This window comes from Trachypithecus francoisi, unplaced genomic scaffold, assembly GCF_009764315.1.
Source record: "Trachypithecus francoisi isolate TF-2019V2 unplaced genomic scaffold, Tfra_2.0 Lachesis_group2, whole genome shotgun sequence".
Classification (NCBI taxonomy): Eukaryota; Metazoa; Chordata; class Mammalia; order Primates; family Cercopithecidae; genus Trachypithecus; species Trachypithecus francoisi.
The window spans coordinates 56,182,857-56,206,291 of record NW_022681465.1 but is presented as its reverse complement, the minus strand read 5'-3'; the positions used below and the strand labels follow the sequence as shown (position 1 = coordinate 56,206,291).

The following is a 23,435-nucleotide window of genomic DNA, read 5'->3' as shown; positions in this document are numbered from 1 at the left end:
TGTCTAATGTAAAACTTAACCATAAAATATTTTTACCAGACATTCCCATCATCGATTAGGTCAGTGACTTAATGGTTCAGCCCCTTCCTAGGCTTGTATCATCTGCAAACCAAACCAACAAAAATTCCTGATAAGGTTGACCCTTTTAGACTAAATCAAACACATCTTTTTCTTAGGCTGTGATCAACTTGATTTTTCTTGATGTCTTCTATATGCCCAAGAGATTATGCCACCTCTCATTATAGAGCAACTTAACAGACTCCTTGACTTCAGCCAGCTTCAGGACTCATTTGTGTCCCTGAGTCATTCATGCTTGCTACCAAACTGCAGACCTACCTAGCATTAAGGATGAATCCTCAGAACATCAGAACTTTAACACATCTGTTGCTTCGAAGCAGCCTATTTCCCTAACTCTTCTAAAATACACTGAACTAAGTAGATGATTTTGAGGGCAGTCTTTATAGAGAACCTTAGCTAAGACATCCATATAATGATATGTCAACCTTCAATTCAGAACAGCTTGAATTTTTCTCTCAAGTTGTTCCTTTAAAAGCAATCCATGTTCATCAGGAAAAAAAATTCATATTAAATATAAATACTGGAGGTGAAACAAAAGTTTGCACTGTAATAATTCTTGAATAATTAGAACTACTTCATATTAGTTACAAAGGGTTACTCTTGTTCTTACTGGAATTTTTATGCATTTAAATTATTACTAACTCATCTTGCTTTACAGTGAGTTCCTTAATTATCTATTTTTTTCTTAAAGCTAGTAAAAGCAGAGTATAGCAACTTAGTTTTACCACAATCCATCATCCTACAACTAACTGAAAGTATGTTTATCCTGTCATTAATATACTAAATTGTATGCTTTAATTATAAATGAAGTTATAAATTATGAAATATTAATTTTGTCAAGAAATGTTTATTAATAATATATGATTTTGGTATGTTCATATCCATAACAGAGTTTAGAATGTATAAAAAATTGACAATTTTAGAAAACAAAAAAATCTCATTCTTTAAGTGAAGAAGAGTATAAATTCAGTGACATTGAAAAGCATTCAATTAATTGAAAAGTTGGCCTGTCATTATAAAATACGGCAACATCAAAAGGCACCTCAAACTGACTAGTGTTTTCTGCCAGAAATCAAGAACCTAATTCTTGGTCTTTAGAGAAGAAACATAATTCCATGAGATAAAGATAAATGGTCCTTGCTTTGTAGCTCCTTTGAGAGAATTTTACTAAATGAAAATAGTTCTGGTGTGGTAAATTGTGATAGCTTTTCATATTCCTAAGCAGTGCAGAAGCATCTGGAAATCCAATTCCCCAAAGTTTGTTTGTTTTTTTTTTTTTTTCCTGTGCTGCTTTTAAACAGAATAGTAAAATGATGAAGCAGATAAACACCTGTCATTTATAGAAAGCCAATACTTTATTCAATAGGGCACTATACCATTTACTCAGCTAATATTTACTAAGTGGCTATTTTATATCCAGTATTTATACATTAAACATCGTTAGAGCCATCAAATAGTATAGGCCCTTGTACTTAAACACATGTTAGAGTTTGGGAAGAAGTCAGGCAAGCCTCAGGAATAAAAACTAAGAGACTGAAAAATTATATTCTGATAACAATTAAAGTAAAAAGACCAGCTTTCATCTTTGAAATTGTAGGAAATCACTTTACAGGCAGATCAAGGAGAATTTTGAATTATATACAAGAAATTTACATTTTTATCCAATAAGCAACTGGGGACTATTGAAGTTTCTTTTGATCAAATGAGTGACATATCAATTATTAAAGCTTTATAATAAATAATATATCTTTAGATGTTGTTCTTGACCACTATCAATAGGACATGGGGGATGGGGGTAGCAGCTGCTGGAATCAATGTAAGATGTTATTGGCCAGCTAACCTCTTTGTGAAGTCTGCAATAAAATAATATCAACATTTTATATTACTAGTGGGAGCGGGAAAGCAGCCCAAGTTCATAAATCTAGTGGATTCTACAAGACTAAATTCTCAAGGTAAGTGCCATTAAGTCACTTAGGGTCAAAGCAAAACAAAACATCAGGTGATAAAGATATTGTCGATATGTTTCATAAAAGAAAGAAATCAGTTTTTACCTTTATCATTTATACAACACTGACACATTTACAGATAGAATAATATAATGTCTAGGACCTGCTTCAAAATTATCTAGGGGAAGGTCAGTGGACAAAGTGAGAGAATATAGATGCACCACAACTGGCCAAGAATAGCTAAATGATGAAGTTGGGTGACAAGAACATACGTGTCTATTAATACTGTTTCCTCTAGTTTTTGTATTTGAAATTTTGTAGTAAAATTTTGAATAAACAGATTAAAAGCTAAACAAAATAAAATAATCCTTTTGTCTATTTCTACTCCAAAGCCCAACATGAATGCCAGATTCAATTCCTTTAATACAAAGACCCTCTAAATACATTGAACAGTAAAAAGCAGATCATACAAAAGCATGGGAGGCATTTTGCCCAGGAGTAAAATAGGTATATGTGTGTGTATGTATATATTATATATGCACTATGTATACATGCATACATGCATGTATATATATTGTATACACATATATACATGTATTTATATATACAAATGTATATGTATGAATGTGTATATATATATATATATATTTGACTAAGGTATCTTCTCAGAGCCATAATTCTATACAGTAGATGTCCTGTTTCTCTCTGGGATTGCAATCAGTTTTCTTGGTCTGTACCCATCTTTGATTGAAAGGATGAAGTGGGGATGAGAATACAGCTCATGTCACTGGTCAGCCCTAAGGCACTGGTACTGCACTATTTCTGTTCATGCAAACACCAACGACATTTGAAATTCATCTGTGAGAGAATCAGTATCCACTTTGAATGAAGTCATGCATCTTTTTAATTTACAATATTTAAACCTGAATTTTACGTAGTTATTTAAATTTTATCCTCCTCTTCCTTCATATATATAAACATATATACAAAGCAGAAAGGCATTGGAATTAGAAGAGATAAATTAAAGAAAGATTATCCCTTCTATTCATTTTCTCAAGCTTACACTTCTTATAAATAAGGAAGAAATGATGACTCAACCACCAAAATGGTAATGCCAATCAAGAAAAAAGAAATTTAGTTTCTCACGATGAATAATCTTCCTTTAAAAATGTGTATTATAAACAGGCTTACGTTGGAATGTAATCTCCTTTTTTATAAAAATAATGTGAAAACTTTTATATGTCAAAAATATATTTCCAAAATATGTTGATGGATGCATTGGTTTATGGGACTTTCATACTTATGTCTAATCAATAAAATGCATTAGTGTTTTCAGTTTCTCACTATTATTAACAATGATGCAATGCACAATATTTTCTCAATAACGTCTGTAGAATCACCCAATTTATGCAATTTATGTACATGCACACACATATACGTATGCATAAACACTTGCCATTGTATTACAAATGTCAGTGTTGCTCTCCTGAGATATAGCACTGTATATGTCCATCAGCACTTTGTTCTTATATTTTTAACATTCCTTCTAAAAACATACAATATCATTTTTTACATTTTCAGTAGAAACATCCTCATGGATTCATGATATAAACAGTGGTGATATATGGTAAGCCTGCATCCAATTGGACATAATCATTACAATTAAAATAAAGTTTTATTTGGGGGTAAACATAGTTTATATATTGTCCATTTTAACTAAAATTTATAGCCAGTATAATTATAGCTGGCAGCTCATTTGTGAGTTACCTTCTTAGTGTTGTGTATCCACTAACTCATTTAATCTTACTACTCCATCTGCACTAATTCATTTCATACTATTTCATCACCTTTTTTCATCTGAGAAAACTCAAGCAAATGTGAAGCACCTAGCCCAAGGATCCATAGAAGACCTTTGTTGGTGTGTTGTTGCAATCCTAGACAGTGAACTACCCAAATCTCTGATATTTTTACCATTATCTTACCATTACTACAAAACTGGAATCTATACATTTGATGTACATAAGGTAGTAAAGGTGTTATTTCAGACTGCTCACCAACAGTCTGGTGTATGTTAAAACCCTGTATTACTGCAGAGAGTTTAAATTATTTTAATAAGGGAAATAAAATCAGCAAGGCAGATAGCAGTCACCTATTCCTTATGATGTGGCAGCAAATTATTGACTTTTGCTGAGAGTGAAAAAAAGCAAGTTGACATGAGAGGAAACTGGGTATTCCAGTCAGTCTAACTGAGAGGAGAATGAAGCATGGTATTCAGAGGTTAATAGAGTCACTGTGAAATCCAAAGAAAAAGTTCAATTTCATAAATAAGTAAATAATAAGAAGAGGAAGATCCGTTTAGAGCCACTCTGTAACAATATGATCTTTATGATGTTATAGAAGGTATTTTCATCTTAATGCCTGTCAAATGAATTTAGAGGTTGAGAAAGCCCCATAATTTTTCATAATTTACTGTCATCTGTAGTGTCATAGATGCTGAAGATAGGCTAGAGTAATATTTCCATATACATTATGAAGAAGTTAAGAACAAATGGACAGTGATATATGTGTGTCAAAAAGTAATTAAGCATTTCACAACCATCATTGTTTGATTTGAAATGGCACTTTATTTCCCTATATAAAATTTTACTGAACTATTATCTGGATAGATACTAGGACATTAAGTTTAAATTTGTCTTAAAATATGATTGAATGGAAAATGCTCTATACAATTTAAGAAACTGTTAGAAATATAAAGTAGGTAATTTTATTCCATCTTCAATGTGGTTTCTTTAGAAAATAGAAATCAGAATTTAAGGCATATAGATTGTTATTATGAATATAATATGTTATTAACAATTTAATTGTGATTCTGTTTTTTATTTTTTAAAGAAATGAGGAAGATGGGAGCGTTTGGTGCAACTTTATTGAGGCATAATTTAAATACAATAAACTGCACTTATTTAAAGTGCAAATTAGATGGGTTTTGACACATATATACACCTGTGAAGCCATCATCATAATCAAGACACTGAACATTTCCATTGTCCCAAGAGTTTTCTTGTGACCTCTGCCATTTCTCATTCCAACTTCATTCACCTCGAAGCACTTACCTGTTTTCTGTCATTACAGATAAATTTCCATATTTTAAATTCTACAGAAATGTAATTATATATTAGTAATGTATTTGTTTCTGGCTTGTTTTATATCAGCATAACCATTTTGTGGTCCAGTTGTTGAGTGCACTACTAGTTGGCTACTTTTGATTGCCAAGAAGTATTCCATTCTATGAATGTACCACAGTTTATTCACTCACCTGTTGATGGACATTTTTTTCCCCAGTTTGGAGCCATTGTGACTAAGCAGTCATTTGTGTCTAATGGTTTGAATGGAAATATGTTTCTTTTTCTTCAGAGTGAATACTTCAGAGTGAGATGGCTGCATCACACGATAGGCATACATTTAACTTTTTAAAAAACTAGCACAATGTATTTTAGAGTGATTGCATCCTTTTATATTCCCATGAACAGTGTATGAGGGTTATAGGTTTTTCACATAATTGTCGACACTTGACGTAATGAGAGTTTTTTTTCTTTTTGATTTTAATTATTCTAATAGGTATTTAGGGTAGAAATAACTTGTTAAATAATTAAATATATAGCTAAATAGTTATTAATAAGAAAATCTAAATCAGAATTTTCATCATCTAAAATTTTTTAGTGAACAGGAAGTTCATCTGATACTAGTTCTCCCATTAGTGCTTCCAGATCTTTCCACATTCCACTCTACCCTACCACTGCCTTTCTGAATCTCCAAAAGGGTAAACCTATCTACTCAGTAAGGAAATAAACATTTTTTTCCATTGAGCAATATTATTCATTTATATTATTTTATATGTCCATTTGTTTAATGGCATTTTAAAATCATTGCTAAAAATGTGTTTGGTTTGGGATTTATATGCATAATTCTAGTCATTACTAATTTTTAGTGTCTTTTAGTGAATTTAATAGAAATTGAGTTTAATATTCTTAAAATTTTACATCTTATTTATTTAATTTTACTTGAACTTCTTAGTCATACCTGAAAGACACAAATCAGAGCTAGTAAGAAAGGTCTAAAATGCAAAGCAAGTATGTCTACAAAAGCCATTTCTTTTCTTTTAATTATGCACTGTGCTTTTTTGTTATTTTAAAATAATTGCCTACGAAATTGGAAATGTGCTTTTAAAAACACAAAATATATTAATATTATATGTCCATTCTTTATGCTCTCCAATTTTAAGATAATTCTCAATCATTTTAATTAAATTACCTTTATTTTAATTTTACCGATCAGGACAATAAAGAGGATGGCTAACATCCATTCTAGTTGCAATAAAACAACCATGACCTTTTAAAGAAACACATTACAATTAAAACATTTAAAGGATATTCCTGACCTTAGCAATTTTTTTTTAATCTACTCCACATATAATTTCAAATCCATAACTTCTGGCTGATTTTTTAATTACTTGAACTATGAAATCAACACATCCTTGTTATAATGTTATTTATAGCACAAAATAAATTGTTTGGGACACTGAAGGGTGTGAGAAGGGAGAAAACATGTATTTGCAGACAATAATTCCTTCTTAATTGCTTGATCATTTCTGAATTAGGTAGAAATAACATCACAAATTATTAGTCAAATAGATAATGTATTTTCATAACTGACTGAAATCCTAGAGATAATATAGTTTAATTTCCTCAAATTTTCCAATGAAATTATTAAATAGAAGCTTTTTAAAAGTCTTTGGGTTAGAATGCTACTTACTGCTAGAATTTTGACTAAGTTTTTTGATATCCAGTTTAGCTTTGTTTTTTTCTAAAATTTCATCATATTTTAAACTCGTGAGTATATGTGCGTGAAACTGGAATCAAAAATAAAATTTTCTCTTGAAGGCTGGTGAATTTAGTCATTCAGCCTCCATGATTTAGACATAAGCAGAAATATGTATAATACATGAGAATCTGTTAGCATTCAGCAAACCTCTGTGTGATAGTATTAGCTTGATGCTGCTGCTGCAAGATCAATTTGTTATTAGTTAGGTGGCTTATTTATGTATATATATTTATATATATTTAAAATAATGGTAATTTTTCAAGATCTGTTCTGATAAACCACCACAAACAGTGGTAGGGAGGTAACAGCTGAATCTACATTTATATACAGAAGCAAGATTCTATTTGTTTAAGAATCATAAGACTAATATTTGGAAAATATCTTCATATATCCCAAATTTAAATAATAATAGCCAAGATCAAGAAAAGTCTGTAGGAAATCTAAGGGTTGTTATTCCAGTATCTATAAATCACAAGTTCCCTCTCACCTCAGAGGGATTTTTTCTTCAGTAAATCACAATCACAATTTACACTGTTTGGAACAAACCTAAGTAAATGAAGAAAGAGTGACTTCTGTTTATATATCCACTTAAGATCCTTTTTGCCAACAAGATGACTCAGATAAACATATTTGTTCAACATAGTGGGGAGCAATAGGACTTATCTGAAAAGGAAGACATTAGGTTTTCCACTATCGAACGCCAAAGGATAATCGCTTACTCTTTTTGTTTCTCATCACTAAAATATGAGAAAAATACTTACAGTAACCTGTTTCACAGGATACCCATAAGAATCAAATGAGAGAATAAGTTCTTGGCAAAGTTTAAATGTTGCGTTAGTTTGTGTTATCATCATTTATTTTTAGATGAAACTTTTATTAAACATCTTAAAAGAATGTGGTCACAATGCTTCTCTGTAAAGTTATGGATGCGTCTGAGAATTTCAAAGAACCATATGAAATGATGGGATGCATGTGACTTTTAAGAAACCTGTAGACAAAGCATGAACAAACCAGAGATAAACTTTTTAGCTCCATAGTACATTTGAGTTTTGCTATTACATTATGCCACTTGGAGAACTAGGATAGTAAAAATCATCATAATTTTGGCCTAATATATTTTTGTGAATATTCGTGAATATTCTTGAGATATTCATATACTTAGAATGGAGCTATTTTCTTGTTTTAAAAAGCAATAATTATTATATTTGAGTGGGAGAGCAAATGAATTGCAGAAGGAATTTTTAAAAATTTGAAATTGAGTAATTTGTGCTAATGGAATTATTTATTTGGAAGCTCTGGATTGAATCTATTTTTTAGCCTAAAGATTTTTTTGTGAATTTTATTTTTCTGCTAAATCATACATAACTTTTAATAGCAGAACTGTTGCAATACAATACTTTATGAGTTATAAAATGGTTTTTAAATATGCAAAAATGATTTTTGTGAGTCATAAAAACTAGGCAATTTGCCCATTCTGTTGGAAGTAGGGGTTTTGATCAGTTTTAACATTTGGGAACTTCCAAATATTTGTTAACTTTATAGTTACAGTAACCTGAATTTTAGTTGTGGGATTTATTCTGTACTGGCTATGCAACTTTGGTAAATTTGGTTAACTTCTCAGAGCCCTAACTTAATTAATTAAAAAAATAAAATATTATAATGCCTGCTTAACCGAACTGGATTAAGGCATTCATGGATAGCTACAGCTGAAGTGCATACCAGTCACCTGCCTCATAGCAAGCATGTCATAGACAGTACCCATTACTTTCACGTGACTACGGTCTCCCCTCACTCCTCCAACAAAATGGTCTTATTTTACTTTATTCTTCATGTGTGTAGTTTCACATAAAATCAATTAGTGCTCCAACGTAGGTTAAAAAAAAAAAAAAAAAAAACTACTGAAGAGTCATTGTACTCTCTTTGGAAACCATTCAGAGATTTGAAAGACCCCTGGATTTTATGAGAAAAGAGAGACTGATTATTTGGAAGTGTCATCAGTGCAGCCTCATGGAGCTAGAGTTTCCAGATAGCACCGATCTACTATGGCACAAAGTTTTGTGTGTACCTGTTTTAGTTGATGATGGTGATTGCGGGTTGGCAGGGTTCAGAAAAATAAGCAGTCTTAATGTTTTAATAGGTTTTTAAAATAGTTCACTATTTAAGATCCTCAGAATGGGACTTAGGCCAGTATGAGAAACGGAATGCTTTAATTGCATGACCAACTACACATTAGAGCCCTGGAATCTATCCCACTGTTATTTACAAGTACTGTGTTAAAGACTAGTTGGGACCCTCTCAGGAGAAATTAGCAGTTACATTTTCTTATTTTTACAATTTATGCTCAAGGTGCATTTACTTCGATTTAAGCAGCCTCTTTTCTACTATAACATTCTCATGCCAGTCTAAAATTGGATAATGGGTTTCCTGCTTAACAGCAGCAAAAATTGTACTCCCTCTCCTGAAGTGGTTGACTGGGTTTCTTCACATTCAGCTGTCACCCTCCACCAGCTGAGGGAGCAAGAGACCTCTGCATGGGAGGTTACAGCCCCACCTCCTCCTGGGCCTTCTTCAGGGCCATCTCCGTTTTCAGAGTAGGATGAATACCTGCCTTAGTAACAGCAACTCAGTTACCCTGAAGTTTTACTTTGTCCGAAAAGTTTCACCAAGAGCTTGTATTTTAATGAGATACTTTAAAAATATCTTTGGGAATGTATAAGGCAAACGGATTCTCTATTATTTATGCTTAGTGCATTCGCCTACTGAAATTTGAGGGTTTTCTAAGAGATATATATATAAATATCACAATGTAGATATAGCTCTCTCTCTTCCCCTCTCTCACACACGCAAGCACACGCACCCACACACACACATCAAGGGAATGCCATATGTCCCAAGTGAGACCTACTTGGAAAAAAACAGAAGTGCTGAACATATCACTCAGGATCATTGTGAGAGGACAGTCGTCAGCTTTCTCTCTGGCAATGAGAATTTTCTCACCCTCAAGACATGCAAATGACTTTTTTCATCTGTTCTTTTTATGTTATTTGCATAATTTTCTCCTGCAAAAGTGAGAGCTGTCAAAAATTAACCATTTGGGGATTTGGCATTCAGTTATGTGACCTTTTCCAGAGAATTAGATCTCTTCAGGGAACTAGGAACTTGATGAGGAAGTGCTGAGAAGGTGGTCAGTGGCAGAAAGAGCGGATGACGGATGGGGACCAGCAGGTTGGTAAGGGCACATAACTACGTTTAAAAAGTTGTTTGATATTTTGGATCCTCTCATATGCTTGCTTGTTTTTGTTTTAATAAATCGGTATTCCAGCAGATAATCAAAGAGATGATTCGGTTAGGTGTAATGCTGTACTCTCCTACGTTACTCTGGTTAATGGTACAATGCAAACATTTTTTGCAAGTGTAATGCTAATTGAAAATGCTGTTTGGAAAACTACACAAGCAAGGCTGTGTTCACGCCGTGGTTTGAGTGTTGTGTCTGTAGCAATCTGCCAAATATGCTTATTTAGTATGAATACTTCCTTTTTATAAATTCAGAGAGTTACACTCTGGAGGGCTATAATAAACCTTTAAATTCATTTTACTTCGACAAAGGTTGAAGTATGTAGCAGGCGAGGGGCAGAGACAAGTGCAGCTTTCTCTTTGATGACATCGCTTTAAACATTTTTTCAGCTTTAAGCTTGTACAAATCAGCTCTATCAGTCTATTAATTGTTTCACTGTACCTAATATCTCACACGAAGGCACCTTGAAAAACAGCAGGAGAGAGCACATTTGTTTAAGTCCTGCGATGGCTAGCACGGCGGTAATCCCCTTGCAAATTATAATCATAGTTGTAGTTCATCCATTAGGCTGGAAAAGACAAGATTCCCAAGTAGCCTTGGTGCCTTTTCCAGTTTCCAGGAGACCCACCAACCCTCGGCGTGTGTTGCCTGCGCACCCGGAGCGTTCTTGCTAATCAGGTCAATGATTAGCGCCTGGCTCAAGGGACCTGCCAGGAGTCTATCACAGCAGTTAGGGAGCCTCCAAACGGAGCACGCTCACGGAGAATCTCCCGTTCGGAAACATCGCTTAGTCCTCATTTACTCACTGGGAACCTCGGAGGATTTCAGCTGATCTTTTTCTCTCCTTAGACAGTGAGGAGCTCAACATAACAAGGAAAAGGAGCACAGGATGCAGCTACTTGAAGGGTGTTGATTGAAAACTTCGATCTCCCCACCCCATTCACGGTTGATTTGACGGATTTCTCACCTCGTTCACAGAGAAAATTTCAATTAAGGTAAGTGCTGCTTTATCTGGGTGACTGAATGGCACTGAATTTCTGCATTGAAAGTTCTAACTGACTAAACTGACATTCTGCACTGCAGCAAGTGACTGTTTGTGTCAGGAAAAGCTTAGTTTATAAGCAAGTGTCCTAGAGTGAAAACGGCGTTGGAGATAATGATATCTCAGGGCAGTTTCTTTTGATACATATTCATTCTGCCTTTTATCAAGAGAAAAGAAAAGGGAACATGAAAAGATAATTAATTTCTCATTTTACCTTTTAAATAATCTATTTGGAGGATTGTGCCTTGCCAAGGTAAACTGATTTTTATTGAAGTGGTTTGTTTATGTCATATAGTAAAATCTGAGTCTGAAGCCTTCAAAGTTAAATCAGATGGAAAGAAAATTTGCAAATAAGAGTTGAGATTTTGCGCAGCTTTCTACTTTAGCAATATTCCTGAGCTCCTTTTTGGTTTAAGGATTTAGGACTAAATCCCTGAATATTTTTGTAGTATCCATGTGGACCTTAAAACTTAAATGTTCTAGTTTCTGTTGCAAGTATTAAGAAAAATGAACCTAGAAGACTTATTATACCATTCATATAATTTATAGTTATTCAAGAGAACTGGATTTCTTTTATGAGATGAATTAATAAAAAAGAAAGCAAAGGAAAATTAAGTGCTTTCTAAAATGCTTGTTTCTGAAAGAATTCTTCAATAAGAGATTAAAGTTAATGTGTTTATAAAAAATTCTTTTTTATATTTTATTTCATTTTTATTGTTAAGGTATAATGAACTGAAGTTAAGCTTACATTTTCTATATCGTTTAGGGCAATTATCCAGGTAATTCAGATTAAACCACTCCATATTAATTCTTTTATACCCATTTTCTCTTAAGCTTGTTAAAAAATATCTAGAAAGATATGGTAAGCAACTTTTTTTCCAAAGTTTAATTATCTGAACTTTTTCTTTTCTACCTTACTAAGCTCATGTAAATATAGCCTGATGGTTTTACTCCACATTATGATAAATTTTCATGTAATTAAGAGTAATAAAATAATTATATCACTATAATTATGTGATCTATTAGTCTGCACTCTAAATACTGAAGAATAGCAATCACTTACCTTGATATTGTATGACATACTATAAAAGTTTTCAAATAATGAAATAAACATTATTTAAAATATCACATATTATAATACTGAAACAAATTGATTTTTAACAATTAATTTCTATTGTTAAAGCAAAATGTAAATATCTAGCTGCTTTGTATAAAGATTTATAATGGTATCTCAAATGTGCTTTTTAGAGTGAGCACTCTTATTTCCTGAAGTGCTGACTCCCCTTTTCTTCTATGGATCTCTTGAGATGGGACATTTTATAAAGATGTCAGAACACTTTCTAATAATTGGCTATCATTCTGAAATTCTCTGGAGAGCTTTTCAGTCTGATGTTGATGTTACTGCTTCTTCCAGAGGAGTAAACCATTTTCAGGGTTCCCAAAGGCTGATGTGTACTTGGTTACCAGTATGTTTGTAGTTAAAGCCTGAAGACATTTATCTACTTCTCTTGTTCTGAGACTTCTATCTCTTTTCCCTGGGGAGATTATTTATCAATAGAATTAAAGATAATTGAGAGAAGAATGTGTTGACTACAGTGACTGTCACTGGGTCTTTGACTTCTTATTTTCTTTTAAGCAAACTTGATAAACAGAAAGAGGCAACATTAACCAAACAGGGGCACACACTTGCTGCTAGCGAACTTGCATGTCGCTGAAAACATCTCTGTCCTTGTGCTAACTTCAGAATTGATGGTAGCATCAGACCCAGTGAACTTTTTATTGGATGTATTGACCACTGAAATGTCTGACCAGAGTATGTCCATCGAAGGTTGTGTTTACTGTCTAATGAAATACCTATGTTTAAAAATTGAGGGAATTGCAGTTCTCATTCAAAACATAACAAATCCCCAATACACAAGTTTATCTATATAACAAACCACCATAGGTACCCCTGAACTTAAAATAGAAATTTAATTAAAAAAAATAAAAATACAATTGCTTAAAGGAGTTTTACCGTTATCATAGTTGTCTGAATTTGCATTATACTGATAAGAGGATGGAGAAAATCTTGGATTCAATTGAGAATTAGTAGCAATTTATTTTACTTAGCATTTGCCTCCTTAATCTATATTGAATTCCATTTTTCATTTGATTGAGGGTAGTTTATTTCTTCTGTGAGATTGGAAAACGTCTTATAGGATAACCTCGCTTACAATAGGAAGTCTCAAAATTTAAATAAAGTAATCTTTTAAAACTTTGCAAAACTTGCTTCAAGTTCTATAACTTGCTCCTCAGTAATATGTTCAATAAGACACTAGAGATAGGCAGTATCTAATCCAGCTCATATGCTTCCCCAATTCAGCTGAGTTATAAACTTTTTATATATGAATAAATGATAAATATAAAAACATATGAAAGTTGAAAAGTTAACATGGATGTTATTTGCCCTCATTTTCCAGAAGGAAAGCTGGAATCTGAGAGAGAGCATATGTAACTGGGTGAAGGGCACACAGTAATGAACCTATGATTCAAACTCAGATCTGGCTGTGTTTAAAGCTCATACACTTTATACTCTACCTTTTTGTAACCTCATATATGGTGACTGTTTCCAGCATTTGACACAATACTCATGAATATTCTAAGACTATTTTTAAGGTAGTACAGAGTAATCATATTACCTTTAGAACAGGTTAACTTTTGCCGTACACAAAATAAATGATTTTGTAAATTCCATCACCGCCAGTATTGGAAACCAGCATGTACTTTGTTCTTTTAGTTTCTGAAAGGGGTTAGTGTGCAAGTCTTTGCTTGCAGCTGATTCTGATTACTATGGACAGAAAAAGCACTCTACTGTAAGCGAAGTCTCTACTGAAATTTAGTATTTATAACATATACATCTTTCCAAGAGAGGCTGACACACTCTCAGGATAAAATAAAATAAAATGTAGAGCTATAAATTCAGTGTTAATTGTATTGAAATGAGATTAAAAGGAAGTTAAGGGGAACTGACATTAATAGTGAAAGATATTCACAATATTAGAAAAAGTAGAGACACTAACTGTTGGAATTGAATGTTGGAAGTGGACTTTAGAAAAAACAGACTTACATATTCAGGAGTCTATTTGCTCTGCTGACTTTATATAAACTTTCCCATATGTACACACAGGTTTGGTGTAGCTAATCATATTGATATTGTGGTAATATTTTTCAATTAATATTTGATCTAATCCTGTGACAAGAAGGGAGAGATGTTATAAGATTAGAGGTGACCTGGAAAATTTAATATGATTAGCTGTCATATCCAAGGATGTGCTAAGATGGTAACTAGAAGTTAGGTTGCATGGTTATAAAATATGATAATTTATTGTGTTCCAACATGTTCCCAAATCTGGAAAGAGATGACATTGTACCAGATGCTGTAAATAACAGGTTCCACAATGACTAGAAATATGATCAAGGAATATATATGTATAATCTCTAACAACCAACCAGCATGCTTTCAATTCTCAAGGTTTTTGGAAAATGGCTGGCTTATACTAATCTTATCCTATAAGAATAACAGAAAAAAACAAAGCATATGTACACATTACCTTCTGTATTACTATTCCAAAAGAATGAGTATGATCTGTAAAGAACAATATTGCAGAAGAGCTTGTAAGGGTGAGAGTTCACAATGCATAGGTGTTTCCACCAAGAAAATATGACCATGTATCCAGGCTTTACTGGCCACAGTAGGTTTGATGAGAAATGAATGTGCCAAGGTCTAAGACTGCCCTCTCTCGACTGGCCAGTGGTCACCATGTGGCCTTCCAGGAGAACCATGCCAATAAAAATGTTCTGTGTGAAATAACAAATATTTGACTTGGTTATTTTACATATGCAATACCATGTGGAGCTTCAGCAGTTAGTGGCCAGGAAAAGAAGTTGAGAAACATAGAAAGGACAGTCTTGGAAATCATGAATAAGTTGCAGTAATGAGGCCAGTAGAAAGGAAAGAAAAGAGGTTAATTGCCTTAGGTCAGTAAGAACAGACACATTTTCTAACTTACCCCAATAGCTAAGCACGAGAAGAGAAGAGTGCTTCTTGGAGGAAGTACTGTGTTATCCTGGGTCGATATCCTGTATGGTATTCCAGGCATACCATGCAGTGGTGAGACTTTTCCCCATTTTTCACATTCACATTTTTCTCTGTAGTTTTAGTCCTGTTAATCCATTCAAATTGAGCACATCTATTTCCCTTACAAACGAAAATATTACAACTAAGTATCTTACATGTTCTTAGTTTCTGGTAGACAATGGATGGGGCAGTAATGCTTAGTTGCTGTATATGTTCTAGGTTCAACTACCTGATTCAAATCCAGCTGAGGGCATTTGCTAGCTCTGTGGCCTTGGACAAGTTAGTTAAGTTGTCTAAACTTTTTATGTTATTTAAAATTGAGCCGATCACAGTACCTATCCTATTGTAGTGTTCTGAGAAATAAAGGAAGTAATTGATATATCTGCAATTGCTCAGGTCCTCAGAAAATGATAGTTATTATGATAAATAGGGAACTTTATTACTAGCTGTCACTTTACCTGTAAAGTAGAAAAATCAGAGATCTCCTCTCTCCTTAGCAACAATGAACACTTGGATCTTGCCAAAGCTCCAGGAACCATTTCATAACACTGTGTTTATATAAGTACATTCGAATTTTGGAGGATACTATTTTGGGGGTCCTATTGGATTTACACAGATGAAATGGATGTTTCTTAAAATAATGTAACTTAGGAGCCATTTTAGAGAAACCATCCTATTTGTCATGAGGACTAAATTAACAACTGAATTCTTTGACTCTTTCTTACCTATGTTGAAAGGAATTGAAAAAGAAGTTCCATCTGACCACTGGTAGTCAACAATCTAACTTGGTATCGCAGGGGCAAGGAAAATAGCCCACGATTTTTTTTGTAAATAGTTTGGTTGGAATACAGCCACAGCTATTCATTTCCATCTTGTCAATGGCTGACTGAATGCCACAAAGCCGGAGTTGAATGGTAGAGCAGAAAAAGATTGTAGAGCCTGCAAAGCTAAAAATATTGTCTATTTTGTCTTTCACAGAAAAAGTTTGCTGACTGCTTGTTTAGAAGAGAAACATTCTTCTTGCATGATTTTTTTTTTTAATTATCAGCATAATGAATATTTGGTAGAATTTTTTTTCTTTTTTATTTTATTTTGTTTTTTTTTCTTGAGACAGAGTCTACCTCTGTCTCCCAGACTGGAGTGCAGTGGCGCAATCTCGGCTCACTGCAAGCTCAGCCTCCTGGGTTCACGCCATTCTCTTGCTTCAGCCTCCCGAGTAGCTGGGACTACAGGCGCCCGCCACCAGGCCTGGCTAATTTTTTTTAATTTTTTATTTTTTATTTTTTATTTGTAGGAGACGGTGTTTCACCATGTTAGCCAGGGTCTCTATCCCCTGACTTCTTGATCCACCCACCCCCGCCTCCCAAAGTGCTGGGATTACAGGCGTGAGCCACCGCGCCTGACAGTGGTAGAAGATTTTTAAATGTCATGACAATAACTATCTAAATGTCTATCTGTGGAGAGACTCAGTATTTTTATTTCCTCATACTAATTCATCCATATTTTACTATGGTATTTAAAACCTCTAATTATAAATTTTGACAAAGTTATCAGCTACCAGTGTATATATGCAAAAGTATTCAATTCCATACTTTGCATATTGATTCAAATAATAAACATAGAGAAACTCTTTTTTTTTTTTTTTTTTTTTTTTTTACAGTGGAATCCATTATTTTCATTCTCCAAGCCACACCTTATATTTTGGTATATATAGCAATCAACTGCTATGTGACTTAAATAAAGTTGCAGATTCCTGGATCTCATTCCTAGAGTGCTGACTTCACAAGTCAAACCTTTAGTGGGTTTAGTAGGTCAAAACTTTGGTAGATTTCTTTCAGTTGTAGAAAAGAAACCAGGAACCACAGTTTGAGACATATGCAGTTAATTCTGATAAAAAAAACAGAATATATAAGAATGTGGCCTGATTATTGGGATTTTAAAAAAATTTTCCCAGGTAACTTTATTATGTAGCCCAAATTGAACACTGCTGCTGTAGATCGGCAAATCTCAGACTTTAAGAACAGGCATGCAAGTTATCTGGGGATCTTGTTTAGTGGTTTTAGAGTGTATCTCGAGATTCTGCATTTCCGACAGCCTGCCAGAGATGTTGACGCTACTGGTGATGAGAAATGCTGCTCTTAGGTAACCACTGCCCCTACTCTGCCCCATGGCTGCCATGGGTAGGCTAGTGTCTACTGGAGGACGTTTCACAAGATGAGATTCACTACCCAGCTCACCTGAATCAGATGTTGATCAGTCTTCTCAAGAAGCTCTTCCCATCTCAGAAAGGTGATGAAAAATTCTGAGCCAGGTCAACATTGAGAAATATGTATATTATATTTAATATATAATGTAAAATATTGTGTGCGTATTTAATCTATTGTTGATTTCTACATAACCATTTTGGACATAGAATAATTGGAGGTTTTAGAAAGCAAAATATTTAGCTAAGTATCACTGACATGTTTAATTCCTTGCAATTAAGACGGGCAGGGTGTTCATTGCTTCTCCAATCCCCCTTCCCAATATCTAGAAGTTTTTGGCTAGCAGATCACCCAGGATAACTCCATACTGAAGTTCAGAACTTATCCGAAAATGCTGACTTCTCCAGTAACATCTCAGTTCTCTTTATTATAGGAGTGTAGCCTTAAGACTGTTCTATTTGTTAGTTCAACTTTCTTCTCTCCCAAAACTGAATTGGAAGGATATTGATTTCATCTCTCTTCTCTATTTAAACTTTTCACCCTTTCTAATCTCAACTGCCATATTTCTTTCTTATAGCTAAAAATCTACAAACAATAGAGGGAAATATATTTCATTAATATAAATTTTGGATAATTTATATTACCATCATTTTAAAAATTACAAACCTGCCCCCATAATTTCCAATTACTCTTCCCTATTATTTTCTTCTAGAATGTTTAAAATCTTATCAACCATATACTTTTAAATTTATTTGATTATTGCTCTTTCTTTCCCCATTCCCCATTATTAGAATGTGAGTTCTATGAAGGCAGGGATTTTGTTTCTTTTATTCAAAGCTGCAACTCAATACCTAAGACAGTGTCTGTCATAGAATTTATCCTCGAAAAATATGTATTCAACAAGAATGAGTGAATATTCCTAATTAATTTATGTGGCTGGTGTATTAGAATTGAGGCAATTGCTTTTGCTTTTGTTGGTAATGTTTTAACACATTATAAAATCTTAATGTGTAAGATTCAACCATATGTGTTCATTGACATTCATCCATTGAATTTACTCAGTAACTATTGTGTACCTCTTAAGTGTTAGGTGCTGTGCTAGATGCTAGGGATACATGTTGACAAGACCTAGTTCCTATGCATAATATGCTCAGCCTGATGGTGGGAGAGGGGATCTAAAAGAAAGAGTAGTCACAATGCTTGTGGTCTGCCATCATGGAAGATATGTACAGACTGCTGTCAATGCACAAAAAAATAGCTCCTGACTTCACCAGAGAGGACAAGAAGAATTCCCTAATCTGTAAATTAAAGAATAGCTTGAATTTAGACAGACAGGAAAAGAGAGACCATTAGCTCCTAATGGAAATCACACTACGTGCTGAAGCACAGAGATATGTTGGGCGCGTTCCTGACACCCTCCAGCATCACATTAGTTTGATAGAACATGACAATGGAGTGGTGAATGTGTAAAAAAGAGCAGCTGCATCGATGCCTGTGTAAATGGTGCAAACTTTAACCCCGGAACAATGAGAACTCATTAAAGAATTTTCAGAAGGGCAAGCTAGATTTATTGGTGCTCTAGTCTGAATTTTACATTTTATTTTTCACTACTTCAAATAGAAATACATATTATCAGGTACTTAAAAAAATACACATAAATTGGGCTGGGCGCCGTGGCTCATGCCTGTAATCCTGGCACTTTGGGAGGCTGAGGCAGGCGGATCATTAGGTCAGGAGATCGAGACCATCCTGGCTAACACGGTGAAACCCCCGTCTCTGCTAAAAATACAAAAATTAGCCGGGCATGGTGGCTGGTGCCTGTAGTTCCAGCTACTCGGGAGGCTGAGGCAGGAGAATGGCGTGAACCAGGGAGGCAGAGCTTGCAGTGAGCTAAGATCGTGCCACTGCACTCCCGCCTGGGCAACAGAGTGAGACTCTGTCTCAATAAATACATACATACATACATACACGTGAATTATATGTTTCTATTTGATTGAGTTATTTGAGTTCCTTATAGATTCTGGATATTAACCCCTTGTCAGATGCATAGTTTATAGATGTGTTCTCCCATTTTGTAGGTCATCTGTTTGCTCTGTGGATTGTTTCCTTTGCTATGCAGAAGCTTTTTATTTTGATGTAATCCCATTTGTCTATTTTTGCTTCTAAACCTTTGTGTTTGAGGTCTTATCCAACAATCCGAATAGACATTTATGAAAAGGAGGACATACAATGGCCAACAGGTGCATGAAAAAATGCTCAGCATCACTAATCTTCAGGGAAATGTAAATTACAAACACAATGAGATATCATCTCACCTCAGTTAGAATGGCTGTTATCAAAAAAGCAGAAAGTGCTGGCAAGGATGTGGAAAAAGGGGAATTCATATGCTGCTTGTGAGAATGTAAACTAGTACAGTCATTATAGGCAAGAGTAGCAAGGTTTCTCAAAATATTAAAAATAGAACTACCATATGATCCCAAAATGACACTGCTGGGTCTGTATCCAAAGGAAATGACATCTGTATGTCAAAGAGATGTCTGCACTTCCATGTTTATTGCAGCACTGTGTACAACAGTCAAGATATGGCATCAACCTAAGTGTCCATCAGCAGATGAATGGACAAGGAAAATGTGGTATATGTACACAATAGAATACTATTCAGTCATAAAATAGAATGAGATTCTGTCATTTGTAGCAACTTGGATGAGCCTGGAGGCCATTACATTAAGTGAAATAAGCCAGGCACAGAATGACAAATTTATACCTCATGATTGCATTCATATGCAGTGTCTGAAAAAGTTGATCTCACAGAAGTAGAGAGTAGATTAGGGGTTACCAGAGGCTGTGGCAGAGGGAGGGAAAAAATGCATAGAAAGAAATTGGTCAAAGTTACAGTTAGATAGGAGAAACAAGTTCTAGTACCACCGCACAGCATGGTGACTATAGTTAATAATAACATATATTTCAAAATAGCTAGAAGATTTTGAATGCTCTCACCACAAGCAAATGATAAATTTCTGAAGTGATGAATATGCTAATTACCCTAACTTGATCATTACACATTGTATACCTACGTTGAAACATCACACTTTATATCATAATTATGCACAATTATGTGTCAATTAAAAAATAAATTTTAAAATATATAAAAAGCACATTACAAACAAAAATATGTATGCTATAGGAGAAAATAAGTTTTAGTGGGGTTGAAGGGAGAGAAAGTCACTTACCTAAATGCTGTGCCAAGAATATATGAAAGTTCAGGTGTAGAACCTTGAACCAAATAAAGTTGAATGAGCCTAAATTTGGTGAAGTTATAAATCCATAGGTGATTTTCAGGGGCTCTGTATTGCAGGATTGGATGAAAGGATGTATTTCAGTTTCAGAGTTCAGGAAAAGTGAAGAATATGGATGGCCATATCTGCTAGGACTGACGTGGAGAAGTGTTCACATCCTCCCACCTCCTGACTGTGACCTAACAGAAAAGACCACTTTTTTGCCTCTACTCTTGCCGGATAATCAAAGTCAAAGTGAGCTATTTAAATTTAACTTGATTGACATTCTTAGAAGGAGAACTTCTGAGCTTTTTATTTCAGAGATAGAACACTAAGGGTTAACTCTGGCAAAAACTCTGACCCTTTTGTGCAGAGCTTGTTGTCACTAATATTAGCTGAAACTAATTTTTCAGATTTCTCTTACCATTCTACCTAAAATATCACCCACCCTATCTCTTTCTCCTTATTGTTCATCTCACATTTACTGTGTCTTACCTGCTGATGGTTGCTCCAACTGGACTGTAAGCTCTGTGAAGATGAGAACCTTGCTTTATTTACTGCTGCAGGCTCACCACCTCGATCAGTGTCTATCAAAGAGGCAGTAACTATTTGTTGAAGGAAGGAAGGAGGGAGGGAGGGAGGGAGGGAAGAAAGGAAGGAAGGAAGGAAGGAAGGAAGGAAGGAAGGAAGGAAGGAAGGAAGGAAGGAAGGAAGGAAGGAAGGAAGGAAGGAAGGAAAGTAGGGAGGCAGGGAAGGAGGAGCAGAGGAAGGGAGATATCAGTGCATTCTCTAATCTTGCCTCAAAACTTTTTCTATGTCTTCTGTCTTTACCATCTCAGTAAGTGGCACTCTAATCCACCCAATGTGTCAAATTAGGAATCCAGCAAACACCTTTGCCTTCCCACTTCTCACTTCCCACAGATCCAATTAACATGTGGTCCTTTAATCCTGCCTTCTAACTTTCTCTCCCCTGGCTTTCCATCATTGTTTCCCCACAGTTTCTATCACCTTCATCTGTCACTTGCCTTATGGCTGTGTTATCATATTCCTTTTCTCCATAAGATAATGCTATATACTGACAGAAAATTGATATCTCTGAATACAAGGTTGCGATATTACTCCCATGTTAAAGGCTTCTCTTGTAGTGTTCCTGCTTTTTAAAGATGTCATTAAAACCCCCACTGGATACCCATTTTTTTGTATACATTTAAGGCGTACGAGTATAATTTTGTTGTGTGCAATATATATTGCATTTGGTGAAGTCTGGCATTTTAGTGTATCCATCGCTCAAATAATATACATTGTACCCATTAAGTTATTTATCCTCCCTCACACTTTTCCATCCCCCATCCTTTGAGTCTCCAGCGTGTAGCATTTCACACTCTGTGTTCATTTGTACACATTATTTCATGCCTACTTGTAAGTGAGAACATGCAGTATTTGTCTATTTCTGAGTTGTTTCACATAAGATAATGGTCTCCAGTTCTATTCATGTTGCTGCAAAAGACATGATTTAATTCTTGTTTATGTGTGAATAGTATTCCATTGTGTATATATACTGCATTTCTTTATCCAGTAATTTGTTGATAGATTGATTCCATATGTTAGATATCTTAAGGTATGGAACCTTAGATTGATTGCATATCTTTATATGGTGAATAGGGCTGCATCCATTTCTATGTGGGGTTTGGATGCTGCATCATATCTACTTTTTCCTAATCTCAAGCAGTCTATGACCCAGCCGTGGTTACTATCATTTGGTTCCTATCTCTGAGATTTCATGTTTGCTGTCTGTCACAGTAAGTTGACTTTTTGTCTCACAAGACCTATTGACTTTTAGATCTCAAGATACATTTCATACAAGTGTTTTTTGGCCCCTACATGTGGAGTTCAAATGTCTTTTCTATCAGTTTCCATAGCACACTCTATGTCCCTTATAATCCAGTCCCAGAACTCATTACATCATTGAATAATGCCACACTTCAAACTCTTTGATGGCAGGTTCTATACCTGTGTCATTCACTACTATATTCCAAGTGACAGGCACTTATGTGCCCAAATCCTTTGTAAAAAGAATAGTTAGTGCTCTTCTCCAAATTAAAAACAAAGTTATTTATTCATAAGTCAATGATTCTTCCTTCTACTTGGGCAATTAAATTTCTGACATTCTGAAAAGAATTTTGCTTCCCTATGTCCTCTTGATGAAATGTCAAAGAACATAAAGTATAGTAACAATTAGATTAGTTCAAAACACTTATCATGGCAGTAACCACTGAAATCTGTTTAATGCATTTCCAACATCATATCCACCTTATGGACGATGTAGATATCTTGTACTTTAATGAACAGTGGAAATTGTTCATACACGTTTGGTAAAGGTCACCTATTTTCAATCAGCTCTTTTCTGTGCAATAACTGGGTGACATTTCTCATCCATTTGTGATCAATGAAATGCATATTTTAACTCACACATCAATTTTCTTCAAAAGCACCACTCTTATAGCTTCTTATTTCATAACTAGATGATATTTAGTATAGGGGAGCTACACTAATTCCTATTCTCGGGCTTTTTGATCTTCAGACAAGTGTAATTGGTAGAA

General features: G+C 34.5%; 1 long non-coding RNA gene across 2 annotated transcripts in view; it reads left to right on the top strand.

Moving 5' to 3' along the window:
- Positions 1–9,581: 9,581 nt before the first annotated feature.
- LOC117064973 overlaps positions 9,582–23,435 on the top strand; it is a 201,233-nt gene continuing 187,379 nt past the window's right edge. For both annotated transcript variants that reach the window (XR_004429774.1, XR_004429773.1), the window contains exon 1: positions 9,582–11,192. This is a non-coding gene — a long non-coding RNA (uncharacterized LOC117064973). The remainder of the gene's footprint in view (positions 11,193–23,435) is intronic.